Source organism: Diabrotica virgifera, chromosome 9 (genome assembly GCF_917563875.1).
Source record: "Diabrotica virgifera virgifera chromosome 9, PGI_DIABVI_V3a".
NCBI classification, from domain to species: Eukaryota; Metazoa; Arthropoda; class Insecta; order Coleoptera; family Chrysomelidae; genus Diabrotica; species Diabrotica virgifera.
Window position 1 is genome coordinate 118,920,900 of NC_065451.1, and position 14,509 is coordinate 118,935,408.

Genomic DNA, 14,509 nt, shown 5'->3' on the forward strand with positions numbered 1-14,509 from the left:
TTTACTTTTAAAGTTAGCCTTAAATGAAGGTACAATAAGTGATTATATATCTCTATAATTATATATTTTCTGTACTTATTTTAATCTATAATATTTACTTACCTATTTACTTATATAAATTCATTTTTCTCGTGTTTTTGTTTACTTCCTTTTTTACAATGAACTTCTAATTTAATCTACACTCACCGGCACGAAAAACGGGCACCCCAAAAAAATGGGTAATTTTTGATGTCTCGTATCTCCCAAACCTGTTGTCCGATTTAAGTAATTTTTTTTAATATGTTATAGCCTTATTCTTTAACAAAATAGCTATGATAATATTGTTGATAGACAGGTAAATTTTCATTGTATACCGGGTGTACCAATCAAACTGGGTTTTTTTTCTCAATTTTCACAACACCCTGTGGAATATTCTAGCCTTTATAAAATATTTAAATCAAAGCCTAACTATAGCTCCAGGTTTTATTAACATTCTGTTTTTTTATTCATTCGCTTACGTTGGATAATAAAAAGTTAAGGACTTTAACAACTGGCTAATCTTTATCGATACAGGTGTTTCTAAATATAAGTGCGACAAACTTTAAGGGGTAATTTCTGCATGAAAAAATAATGATCGTTTGGCAAAAGAATTTTATATTTGCAAGCATTTGCGGACATAGCTCTATCAAGTAAACGATCATTATTTTTTCATGCAGAATTACCCCTTAAAGTTTGTCGCACTTATTTAGAAACACCATGTATTGATAAAGAACATGTTTAGTTGTTAAAGTCCCTAACTTTTTTTATTATCCAACATAAGCGAATGAATAACAAACAGAACGTTAAGAAAACCTGGGGCTATAGTTGGGTTTTAATTTCAATATTGTATAAAGGCTAGAATATTCCACAGGGTGTTGTGAAAATTGAAAAAAAAAACCAGTTTGATTGGTACGCCCAGTATACAATGATAATTTACCTGTCTAGAAACAATGTTATTACAGCGATATAGTTAAAGAATAAGGCTATAGCACAGGGGTGGGCAAAAGCCGGCCCGCGGGCAGGGTCCGGCCCTTTCGCTTACTTTGTCCGGCCCGTTGAAAAACCCCGCAAGTACCTAATCTTTTTAATCCCTTTTATGTGATTTTGTTGAAATCAACAGTAATAGTTTGCATAGTGTTCACATAAATTATTAAATATATAAATAATAGAGAGTATTATAATTACGAACAGCCTTAGCTAACTATATTTTTAAAAACTGTTTAATTGTAACTATTTACTTTAAATTTCTTTTAAAATATAGGGAAATCCCCGGAGATTCATAATTGTTTATTCGGTATTAATAATCGTATTTAACTCTCAAGGTCTCAAGACAAGCACTCGGTGTTTGGGTATCTATTTCAACCATATCACTGACATTTTATGATCTAAATACCTCAGCACTTTGGTCCCAATAATATGATTCTTTATTTATTAAATCTGAATTAAGTATGGTAGTTTGGAATACCTACTTCAGCATAAAATTCATTGTTACCGATTTTTGCCGAAGTTTTACAACTACTTCGAAAGACGCGTATAAGTTTATTTTGATTTGACACTGGTCGTATTTCCTATTACTCCTCATATTTCTTTTGATACAGTGTGTGTTATTTTGCAAATATATAATAAATTGAAAAAGTGGAGGACATTTTGTAAGTAAAATTTGAAAACATTGTTTTTATTTTATTGTATTAAAATATTTATTTGTAAGCATTTGCAAAATGATACAATCTAAAAAAAGAAAAGTTGATTTGGAATGCAGAAATTTTAATGAACCATGGACAGAAAAATACCTTTTTACGAACATTGGTAAGAAAGCAATTTGTTTAGTTTGCCATTAAACCATTGCTGTTTTCAAGGAATATAATTTAAAGAGGCATTTTACATCAAAACATCCAAAATATGCATCGTTTTCTTTAGAAGAACTCAAAAATGCTGCAGACGACTTAGCAAAAAACTTAAATAAACAACAAAATATTTTTAGCAAACAAAGTAACATCGAGAAATCTACCACACAAGCAAGTTATGTTATTGCACACAAAATTGCTAAGTTATGTAAACCTTTTTCTGAAGCAGAATTTGTTAAACAGTGCATGGTAGAAGTGTCGGAGATATGTTGTCCTGAAAAAAAAAACATATTTTTGAAAATTTAAGCCTGTCAAGGAGAACAATAGTACGACGGATCGAAAATATTTCAGGAAATTTACTCGACCAGCTAAAAACAATAATTGCTGATTTTACATATTGTTCTCTGGCGTTGGATGAGTCCTGCGATATTACTGACACAAGTCAATTATTAATATTTATTCGGGGCATTAACAAAAAATGTGAAATTCGCGAGGAACTTCTTAGTGTGCATCCAATGAAAGATACAACTACCGGTGAAGACTTCTTTAACGCTGTTGAAGAGTGTTTAGTTAAAGTAAATTTACCTTGGAACAAAATAGTAAGCATCACTACGGATGGCTGTCCTAGTTTAACAGGGAAAAATGTGGGCTTACTAAAACGAATCAGCGACAAAGTAAAACAGTTGCAGCCAGAACAAGACATATTATTTTTACACTGCATTATTCATCAAGAAGTGTTATGTAGAAAAGTTTTAAAATTGAATCACGTCGTTACTGTTGTGACAAAAGTTGTAAATTTTATCCGGGAACGTGCCTTAAATCATCGACAGTTTGTTGAATTTTTGAAAGAAATTGAAAGTGACTTTTACGAAATTCCTTACTACACTGAGGTGAGATGGCTTAGCATCGGTAAAGTTTTGGACAGATTTCAATATTTGCTTGATGAAATAGTATCCTTCTTGTCGATAAAAGAAAAACTACATGATTTTCCTGAATTGCAAAATGAGGCATGGCTAAACGATTTGTCGTTTTCTGTAGATATTGTAAAATATTTAAATGAACTTAATGTAAATTTACAAGGGAAAAACCAGTTCGCTTTCAATATGCACTCAAATGTCAAAGCATTTATGATAAAACTAAACTTATTTGCTGAGAACTTTAATAAAAAAATATTAAACCACTTCCCATCATTACAAACACGACGAGAATTATTGAAAAATTCTGATTTTCTTAAATATAGTTCAGTAACACAAGACCTGCATACTGAATTCCAAAGAAGATTTCAAGATTTCAAAGCTATTGAAAAACCTTTGTCATTAATTAGTCAACCTTTCAATTTCGATGTGCAAGAAGCTCCTGTTGAAATTCAGCTAGAATTAATTGACTTACAGGCAAATAATTTATTAAAAGAAAATGTTCAATCAAACGAATTGAGTGCTTTCTACGGTGCTTTGAATACAGAACATTTTAAACATTTTTTAAACTATGTTCAAAAATACCTAGTTTTATTTGGTTCGACATATATTTGTGAAAGAACTTTTTCGTTGATGGTTTCCACGAAAAATAAATATCGATCACAAATTACTGACGAAAATCTACACTCGGTATTAAGGATTGCTACAAGTGATTTGGATCCCAATTTTGAAGAAATAATATCACATGAACATTCGCGATTTCACGTTTCGCATTAACTATTATAGAAGTTATACTTATAATGAGTATTCTATTAATTTTAACGTTTAATGTTTGTCTTTTTTTTATATAATTTTATTTAATATTAGGTATATTTACAAAATATGTATCAATATAAATTAATTTGTATCGTTAAAATATAAATAAATAAGAAAATAAAATCTTTCAATAACTGATTTATTTAATTACCATTAATTTATTATTATTCTTCTAACGCCGACTCCACTAATGAAGGTTGGCTAAAACACCATTGCAAATTCGTCTCTATTTTCTGCTTTTCTTAAAAGCGTCTGTGTGTTTAACCCGGTCCAGTCTCAAATGTTTTCAGTCAGAATATTTGTCGTCTACCAGGACCCCTTTTTCCTTCGAACAACTCGTACATATCATTTCTGAGCATGTGCCGTAAATATGCTGTCTGTCTCCTTTTAATGGAGGTCAAAAGTTCTCTGTCTCTTTCCATTTCGTGCAACATCATTTTGTTCGTATATGATCGGTCCATGGTATTTTCTAAATTCTCCCAAAAAGCCACATCTCAAAAGCTTCCGGCTTTCTCATTAAGTCAGCATTAACAATCCAAGCTTCGGCACCATAAAAAAGAATAGAGTGGATATACAACATTTTATCAACTAATATCAGATTTGCAGATTGAGTCTTTGGTGACTCAGAAATGTCCTCATCTTCAAAAAGTCTACCCTCAATTGCTCTATTCTTGATCGAATTTATGATTTCGAATTTAAATCTTCCGTAATCCAGACTCCTAAGTAAGTATTTCATTTTGTCCACTTGCTCAATATCTTCATTTTTTATCTGGTTCTTTTTCTGGATCTTCTTATGATTTAATATAATGACCATTTTTTTTTTCAATTACGTGACATATTTTACTGGGCACAAGTTTTTCGCATGTATTCCCAAGTAGGACAATTTATTATTACCATTTTCTAATTATTAACAGTCAAATTTCTTTGTCCAAATGCTTTAAAATAATACTTATAGTATTTATTTCTTGGGCAGGGAATAAACTACACCAAAAAAATTCGCGTGGGCACAGCGTACATATCCGGTATAGTCCTCCGGCCCGAGAGACATTTTGAAACTTTCATTTTGGCCCGCGCTTAAAAGTAATTGCCCACCCCTGATCTAAGCGGTTTTTTAAAATTTATGGGTTTTGCAATATTTTACCGTCAGGGAACGGACTAATAGTAGAGGATCCGATATAAGGCCGATCTGCATCGATCTATTTAATGGATAACGTGTGCGTGAAGTAACAATGTATTTTAAACGGGATTTACTTTTTCGCACTGTTTTTGACACACTTTCATATAATCAAATATCCTTAACTTTCGCGTTGTCATGGTGATGACATAATGAGCAATAAATTACAAAAAAAAATTTGACAGTTTTGTGGTTTGAAAGAAATTAGAATGTTTAAATAAGTTCTAAAAATTGTAGAATAGGAATGAATTCTAGTGATGAAGAGTTACAGTTTTTTTATTTGTTTATCGTAGATAAAATATTGTATGAAACTGTGCGTGAAGTACTTTTTGCGAACTTAAGCGATGTATAGCACTCGCTCCGTTGTCGCTTGTGCTCTAAACATCACGTGCATTCGTAAAAAGCATACTTCACGAACTGTTTCATAAATAACTATTTTCATATATTAAAAAAAATGTTTCGACCCGGGTAGATATTATTCCAGATTTTCAGATTTCAGCACAGTGTTAGATGGTTGGGGCATATATGGAGAGCAGGTAGCGTAACAACTATAAACTCAATTTTACAATGGAAACCCGGAGTTAGAAGGAGACGCGGAGGAACTAGAATAAATGGTTACAGGAAGTAAAGGAAAATTTATATAGGGCAGGAATTAGAGACTAGCAGAAAAAGACAGAGGATAGAAAGAACTGGAGAAGCACAGTCAATAGTATCGAGTAGCAGACTGGGACTAATCTGCTCTAAAAAGATGGATCTAGATAGCTTTTTAGCAGCTCAACCCCACCTGGTGTATTTAGCCATTTAATTTTCTTATTACACATTATTATTGGTACATCAAAAATTAAAAGGACGGTGCCTGTAATAAAATCTAAAATTCAAAATTTAATCAAGAAAAATAATAAATATTAAAATTTCCTATAAGTTCAAATTTATTTATTAAAATTTTTGATATAATTTTCATAAATAAATTACTTACTAATAACACTTTTTTAATTAATTCCAAAAAATCCATTTTGCAGCAATAATAATTCCTTAGTATTTGTAAAATAAATATCAATCATATCATAAATAATACAGGTTTACAAAAAAAAACTAAATTTCGGACTATTTGACGAAACCATGTTACAAGGGGGTTTTTGGGGTGGCTGATCACGAATCCGGGGTCCGCTCACCTCTTTCACGCCAGGTAAAGGTCATTTCAAGGTAAAATCAAGATAAATCGACAGTCGCTCTGAGAAAGTATATTAGGGCGTTTTTGGTGTCGCTGATGACGAATCATTAGTCCGCTGACCTCTATCACGTCTAGTTCAAGGTCAAATCAACATAAATCGACACAATCGCTCTGAAAATATAGGGGTTTTGGAGTCACTGATCATGAAAACTGCGGTCCGTTGAGCTCTACCACGTAAGGTAATGGTCATTTCAAGGCCAAATCAGGACAAGTCCACAAAACTGATTTGACCTTGAAATGACCTTTACCTGTCGCGGTTGAGCTCAACGGACCCCAGTTTTGTGATCAGCGACCCCAAAAACCCCCTAATATACTTTTTCAGAGCGATCGTGTCCATTTATCTTGATTTGACCTCGAAATGACCTTGAGCTAGACGTGATAGAGGTCAGCGGACACAAATTCGTCATCAGCGACCACAAAAACCCCCTAATATACTTTTTCAGAGCGACTGTCGGTTTATCTTGATTTGACCTTGAGATTACCATTACCTGACGTGATAGAGGTCAGCGGACCCCGGATTCGTGACCAGCGACCCCAAAAACCCCCTAGTCATATGGTTTCGTCAAATATTCCGAAATGTATTTTTTTTGTAAACCTGTTTAATCAAAAGAATATCAATCTTTTAATTTAAATAGACAACTTTAAAACATAGAACTGCATTCACAACTGTATTCACAGTAAAAGTTTCAAAAGATCACACATTACGCTTAAAGTAAGAGGTAAATCAGCAGACGAGTCGTTGTGACTTCCAAAATATGACAACACCGCTGGAAGTGACAACGCACCTTGAACTACCCTATATATGGAAGCCATAACGTATGCTGTACGCTTCGGTATATACGTATATATATACAAAATTTATTTTGGTAAATCCTTTCCCCTCAATAGGTAGACCCATTTTATAAGCCCCCCTTTTACCAAATACACAATTTTTAAAAAATAATTCCTAGTAGAAAAGGTGGAAGTCGGACAGCCTCTTCTGTATACCGGAAGTCACAACTTAACGTGCATCAATATATATATATATATATATATATATATATATATATCATAAAGGAGTACGACCGTCAATTCCAATATAACAAAGGAGCACTCGTAAGTGTAGGGTTTTATCGGTCAAGTGGGTGAAAAAAGAGACAAAGAATTCAGCTACTTCATCTATTTATTGAAGACGTTTCGTCTACTGCTCAGTAGACATCATCAGTTCATCTACAAAAAGAGTGTTATAAGAAACAACATCCAAAAGAGAGGTAAAAAAGCACTAGCGTTACCTTAAAAAGACATGTAGCAAAAGATAAGATGTACATAGTAAAAAAAACCTTATCCATGAACCAATGTAATGTATAAGTATGTAACATTTAAGTGTATAGTTAATATTTAAAAACTTTAGTACAGCCAAAGACAAGACCATGTGGTAACAGTCACATATAAAAAACAAGTGGAAAAAAGCTGGCTTGCTTTTTTTTCCAAAGTCAAGAATGAACCAAGAAAAAACCAGATTCACACTTCCAAAAATTTAGTAGTGTTTAAGCATACTTCATTTTAACCTTAGGCAACATCATTAAATGAATATAGTGCTAATATGCAACTTCGAAAATTTAAAGTTGAATAGTTACCAGCAGGTCATCCTAGCCCAACGGACACACAAAAGAAAATGGAGTTTGAATTATCAGGTGTAAACTGACATCTCGCCAAGAGGCAGGCAACCTTTAAAAAATTTTATAACAAAGAGTGACTGACAACTGCAGCGCAGCGCGGTAAAATTTAAATTGATGTATTTAAAACAGTTATAAAAGTGTTTAAAAAGTGAAAGTAATATCAAGAAGTAATCAAGGGATGTACCTTATACCTCGTAGACAAGAATCACAGTTTATTTTAAACAAGTGAGGGCACTTCACACAATTATATGGAAAAGTGCCTACGTTAGTACTGGTCATCCAGTTACTAACGAATATATAAGATAGTACAATAGTATAACTCCCATATATCGCAGCTCAAAATGCAAGAAAAAATATGCAATAATTTAAGAAAATTTATAAATCAGTTTAGCAAATTGTAATTTATAATTAATATCAATAATGCAAAATTTTATCCTATGGAAAATTTTAAATTGTTCAATCTATTAAGTAACTGTTATTATCAAAAAAAAAAGTGGGAAAAGCTTGAAAAAACCACCAAAAACTTTTTTACAATAAAATAATTTAAGTGTAATAACATCTACTGATTCCGCAAGATCAATATTAAAAGAAGTGGGAAAAGCCTGAAAACCACAAAAACTTTTTTACAATATAATAATTTGAGTGTAATAATACCAACTAATTCTGCAAAATCAATGCATGGTATATTTGACTCAAGTATAATAAAAAATAATATATATATATATATATATATATATATATATATATATATATATATATATATATATATATATTATTTTTTTTTATATCTGTGTCCTTCGGTCTTTAATTTTAGAAAATATGCTTTTTGATTTAAGGTTGCTGTATTTGCTAATTTTTATATTTGTGTAGTGTTTAAATAGGGAAGTTAGTTGATTAGTTAAATTTGGAATATATGGAAGTTTCTTATATGTAATATCTTGTGGAGGATGATCTAATTGTCCATCATAAAATCGTGTGTTGAAGATTAGCTGTTTTAAAATAGCTTTAGGATAACCGTTATTTAGAAACAATTGGAATAATTTGTTTTTATTCTGGTGCAAAAATTGTTCATCGCTGATTTGTTCTATTTATTTTTCATGGCAATAACGGTATTAAAATTTTGACTTTTAGGATGATTAGATGCAAAGTTAAGAAACCTTCCTGATGTTGTAGGCTTTTGATACCAGTCTAGAATAATATGATTATTTGCTTTGCGGATGACTGTGCTGTCTAGAAACGGTACACTATTGTCTTTTTCTATTTCAACAGTAAACTGAATGTTTTGGTTAAATGAATTAAAAACTTGTAATGTTGTTTGTATATGATTTTTTGGGACAGCGCAAATTATATCATCAACATATTTATATAGGATAGGTAGCTTGAAGGGCAAATTAGTGACAACTTCTGCTATTAAATGATCTAAAACAATCTGAGCCAAAATCGGACTGATCGGACTACCCATTGGTGTTCCAAAAATTTGACGGTAAAAAATATTATTAAAAGAAAAGTATGTATTTTGGAAATTAAATTTAAGAAATTTTTTTTGGATATCCTTGTCTGATCTTCAATCAATTCCCACTTTGACTCTATTATCGAATATACCAAATTTTCTGGAATATTAGTAAACAGTGAAACTACATCTAGAGAAATCAGTACAAAGTTATCAGGCAAGACTAAACCTTTCACATTATTTACGAATGAGAAAGTGTCTTTAATATTAAAATCTGTTCTATCATCAAATGCATTTTGTAGTATAGTAGATAAAAATTTTGATATATTGTAGGTGACAGAATTGATTGAACTTGTTATAGGACGAAGAGGGTTATTTATTTTATGGATCTTTGGTAAGCAATATAACTTTGGAAAAGATGCGTTATAGATAACTAATGATTTTACCTCTTCTGTCGTTAGTTGATTTTCGTTTTCTAGCTTTCTTACTAAGTTATTAAACGATGTTTGTATTGATGAAGTTGGGTCTCTAGATAAGTGTGTATATGTTTTTGTGTCATTAAGCAGAAGTTCAGTTTTTTTTATGTAATTACCCTTGTTCATAGCGACTGTGCAACCGCCTTTATCTGATTCTAAAATAAGTAATTCAGGATGTAACTGAAGAAAATTTTTTGTTTTTTTATATGTTATATTTAAGTAGGATGGTTTTTGATCTTTACAATGATGTATAAAATTTGTTACCACATTAGCAGCTCTTGCTCTTACAAGGTCTCTTGAATTGCTTGGAATATCACAAATGATATTTTCTACATCAGAAAGAACATTTTGTAGCTTTAAGTCATTATATAGACAGGGTAATGCAAATTTAGGACCAAGAGAGAGAAAGTCTGAAATTTCTTGTGGTATTATTACATCAGATACATTTTTAAACCAGGCACTGTTGTCTTTGAATAACAAATTTTCAGGTGTTTTATTGTAATAGAGGTTGTTAAATTTTATAATATTTCTTTGTTTGATTTTTTTAAAATTAGTGTTAAAGTTACGTTTTAAAGTATTTTCGAAATCAGTAAAAATATTATTGGGAATTTTAGTTCTTAAAGTTTCTTTTATATTGGAAATAGCTGTTTGGTTTCTCGAAATGTTCTTAGAAGTAATTTTTATTTCAAATGATAAAGTTTTTTTTGAAGAATTTAAAATTAAATTGTCTTCTTGGTTTGCTAATGTGTTGTCTGTTGTAATTAGTGAGTTTCTTAATGCTCTAGTGTTGTTTTGAATATGCATAGGTGTAATCTGCGATTTTCTGCATCGTAACAAAAAAATTCTTCTGTTGACATTAGAAGCTAGCTTTAAATTGATACTTGTCCATCTCTTCATTAAATTTGTTACGTCTATGCCATATACTAAGGTAATTTATTGATAAAAGCCCATCATTAATTAGTATTTTTTTTATATATCTTATCGACCGTTTAGTTAGTAAAAAAGCTGTTTTATATCAGGTTTTGCGGTCAAAATTAAAAACGATTCTATTTTCTCGAAAATTCTATATTTCGCCAATGGTTATTGGCTTCTTCAGGAGTACACTAAAATTTTAATTAGAAAAAATTAATAATTAAAAAATACTTACAAAAAAAATCAAAACTTACAGTGCGGAATCGTTAAACTACATGCCAACACATTATATGATTAATTTGGGAAACTATTAACTATTTTTCTGGATGTTATTGATTAAATTTATTAGAGGTATTTTTTGACGTTATTTTGAAAATTATTTTTGATGTTACTTTGAAGTTTTTAGAATATTGCAATATATGTTACTAAGGTTACTCGTGTCAGTTTTATAGTTAATAGAATTTTGACTTAAATTAATATGACACATCTCGAGAAACAGCCTATCTTTGTAATTTGTTAATGATTCTAATATTTTTACGTTTTCATAATAAAACTGGTGGCCTGTTTGTATAAAATGTTCGACAACAGCGCATGTGTTATTTCTTCTTTTGCAGTCGCTTTTATGTTGACTGATACGCTGTTTTAACCGCTGACTTGTTTGCCCAATATAACATCCTTGGCAACCTAAACATTGTAATTGATATATAACATTGCTATTATACATGACTGGTGTTCGGTCTTTAATTTTAGAAAATATGCTTTTTGATTTAAGGTTGCTGTATTTGCTAATTTTTATGTTTGTGTAGTTTTTAAATAGGGAAGTTAGTTGATTAGTTAAATTTGGAATATATGGAAGTTTCTTATATTTAATATCTTGTGGAGGATGATCTAATTGTCCATCATAAAATCGTGTGTTGAAGATTAGCTGTTTTAAAATAGCTTTAGGATAACCGTTATTTAGAAACAATTGGAATAATTTGTTTTTATTCTGGTGTAAAAATTGTTCATCGCTGATTTGTTCTATTCTATTTTTCATGGACAATTTTTACACCAGAATAAAAACAAATTATGGTAAAAATGCAGATATTGTAGGAACCCTATTTTTTGCAATTTTTTTTGGACTTAGCCAAAAAAGTGAAAAAAGAGGCTTTTTGTGTTTTTTTTGTCGGAACATTAAAAAATCCAAAAAAAGACTCAAAAAATGAAAAAAATGATGGAAAAACTTAAAAATTACAACAAAAAGTGCTATAAAAATAGAAAACTACTTACAAAATCACATTAAAATAATATAAATACCTATATTGATGCTGTTAAACCATGAAAAAGTAAAAATAATTACAAGAAAGCCACAACTTATTGGAACTGTAAACTGTAAACAAACTCTCGTACATATGCGCAATAATTGGAATGTGACATTCACTGACACTGTTGCCAGATTTAAAAAATTTTTTACGTAGTGAAAATGGAAAATTTATATTATTATACATATAGTATACACATTTTACATGATTTTCGAAGCAGTTTTATATCGTTATAACACTTTTTGTTGTAATTTTCAATTTTTCCATGAATTTTTACCTTTTTTGAGTCTTCTTTGGATTTTTTTATGTTTCTACAAAAAAAAAACCCAAAAAAAGCAAAAAAAATGTTATATTTAAAATACTAATAGATATATAAAAATATGAAATAATAGTATGCAATAGTCTTTATATTTGTACTTACATTTATTCGGGCGGTGGATATAATTTAGCGGCAGCGACGAAAAAGTGGTGTAACCTTTCGGCACAAGACGGAAAAGTTCTCTTAAACATAAATTCGGCCAGGTAACCTACAAAGTGGTCTCGCCTTATGCCGTATTTGGGTATAGTAGCTCGAACATCCCTCCAAAGCCGTTCTACGTTGTTAGTGTGGGTACCGGTATCAGGGTCCACAAAATGCTTGGAATGATTTACTGTTTGGTGAATAAATCCTTCTTGGGACAAGCAATCGTAGGATTTCCAACAATCCGAATAGACTGTTGTTCCAGGAAGAATCCATTCCTTAATCAGTCCAAGCAAAGTGTCTGTGTCCCTTTTTTCAACCGGTACTAAGAAGAACTTCTTGGAGTTTCGTTCTAAGCCTCCGAAAACCCAAACACCTTCATACAAACGGCCTCTATTATATTTTCGCTGTCCGAATTTACATTCATCAATTTCGACTACGACATCCTTCCCTCCCAATTTCTGTGAATTATTCAAAGCGAAACTAATAAAGACTTCGCGAGAGAAGGAATACCAGTCTGCAATACTGTGAGACGCAATTTTTAACTCGTCCCGAATAAAGGTATATCTAGGAGGACGTAGATGTAAGAAAATAGAAACAAACAAATAATTTTTCTATCGGCAATTTAGTTAACTCAAAAAATGTCCCCTTCCTTGCCGATACAGCAAATCCGCAGCGTTTTAGCGCTTTTTATTTTTGCTTATACGTTTGTAAACACCTAAATCGTCCTTGACCATCCACTTGCATTACAGTGCCGCAAGTAGGACAACGTCTATTATCCTTCAGCACCCCGTGTGAATAAAAAAAGTTCATTATAACGTCTTTATTAATTTCCATACGGCAACTTTCATTATAACCAATTTCACACGAAACGCAACCGGCCATTTTATCTCGATAGAAACACAACTTTACTATTCAAAAGACAGACAAACAAAGAAAAAATTCCTTCAGACCTTCAACTTTATGTAAAATGTTTATGCAGGGTTGCCAGATCAGTTTTGATGTCGTCAGTAATTTTACATTCAAAAAATCAGTAGCCATCAGTAGATTTTTTAAGCCATTTATAATAAATACTATAAAACCTGTGTTAACGGCCACCTGTTAAAATCGGCCATTTCTACTAACGGCCAGTTTATAACCTAATCAAACCAACTTTAATGCAATCTAAACTGCCATAAAAAAGCTATTGGAACACATGCAAAAACGAGCGACCATAACGTAATCAAACCAACTTTAATGCAATCTAAACTGCCATAAAAAAGCTATTGGAACACATGCAAAAACGAGCGACCATAACGTAATCAAACCAACTTTAATGCAATCTAAACTGCCATAAAAAAGCTATTGGAATACATGCAAAAACGAGCGACCATAACGTAATCAAACCAACTTTAATGCAATCTAAACTGCCATAAAAAAGCTATTGGAACACATGCAAAAACGAGCGACCATAACGTAATCAAACCAACTTTAAAGCAATCTAAACTGCCATAAAAAAGCTATTGGAATACATGCAAAAACGAGCGACTATAACGTAATCAAACCAACTTTAATGCAATCTAAACTGCCATAAAAAAGCTATTGCAAAACATGCAAAATCGTGATTCCTTCCATATTTTTTTATTATGTACATGTTATGTACTATGTACTTATGTTTAAAAAAATTACAAGAAACCGTATTTTTGAAAATATGGCAACATTGGTTGAAAAGTGACATTACATTACGGACAGCACAATCAAAATGGAAGATATACTTGAAAATTAATGTCAAAACAGGAAATTTTTAAATAAGAATTAAAAAAAAGTATGCTTTGAAATTGGTTAAAAAGCAGCAACCGACATTTCTAAAACATCATAAAGTGAGTAGAAAGTCATACATAAGAAGTATTTCAAATATTTGCTGAAATATAACCTCCGACACTTTCGCGCAACATTACCCAAATTATTTCAATTGTTTCTAAATAACGGTTATCCTAAAGCTATTTTAAAACAGCTAATCTTCAACTCACGATTTTATGATGGACAATTAGATAATCCTCCACAAGATATTAAATATAAGAAACTTCCATATATTCCAAATTTAACTAATCAACTAACTTCCCTATTTAAAAACTACTCAAATATAAAAATTAGCAAATACAGCAACCTTAAATCAAAAAGCATATTTTCTAAAATTAAAGACCGAACATCAGTCATGTATAATAGCAATGTTATATATCAATTACAATGTTTAGGTTGCCAAGGATGTTATATTG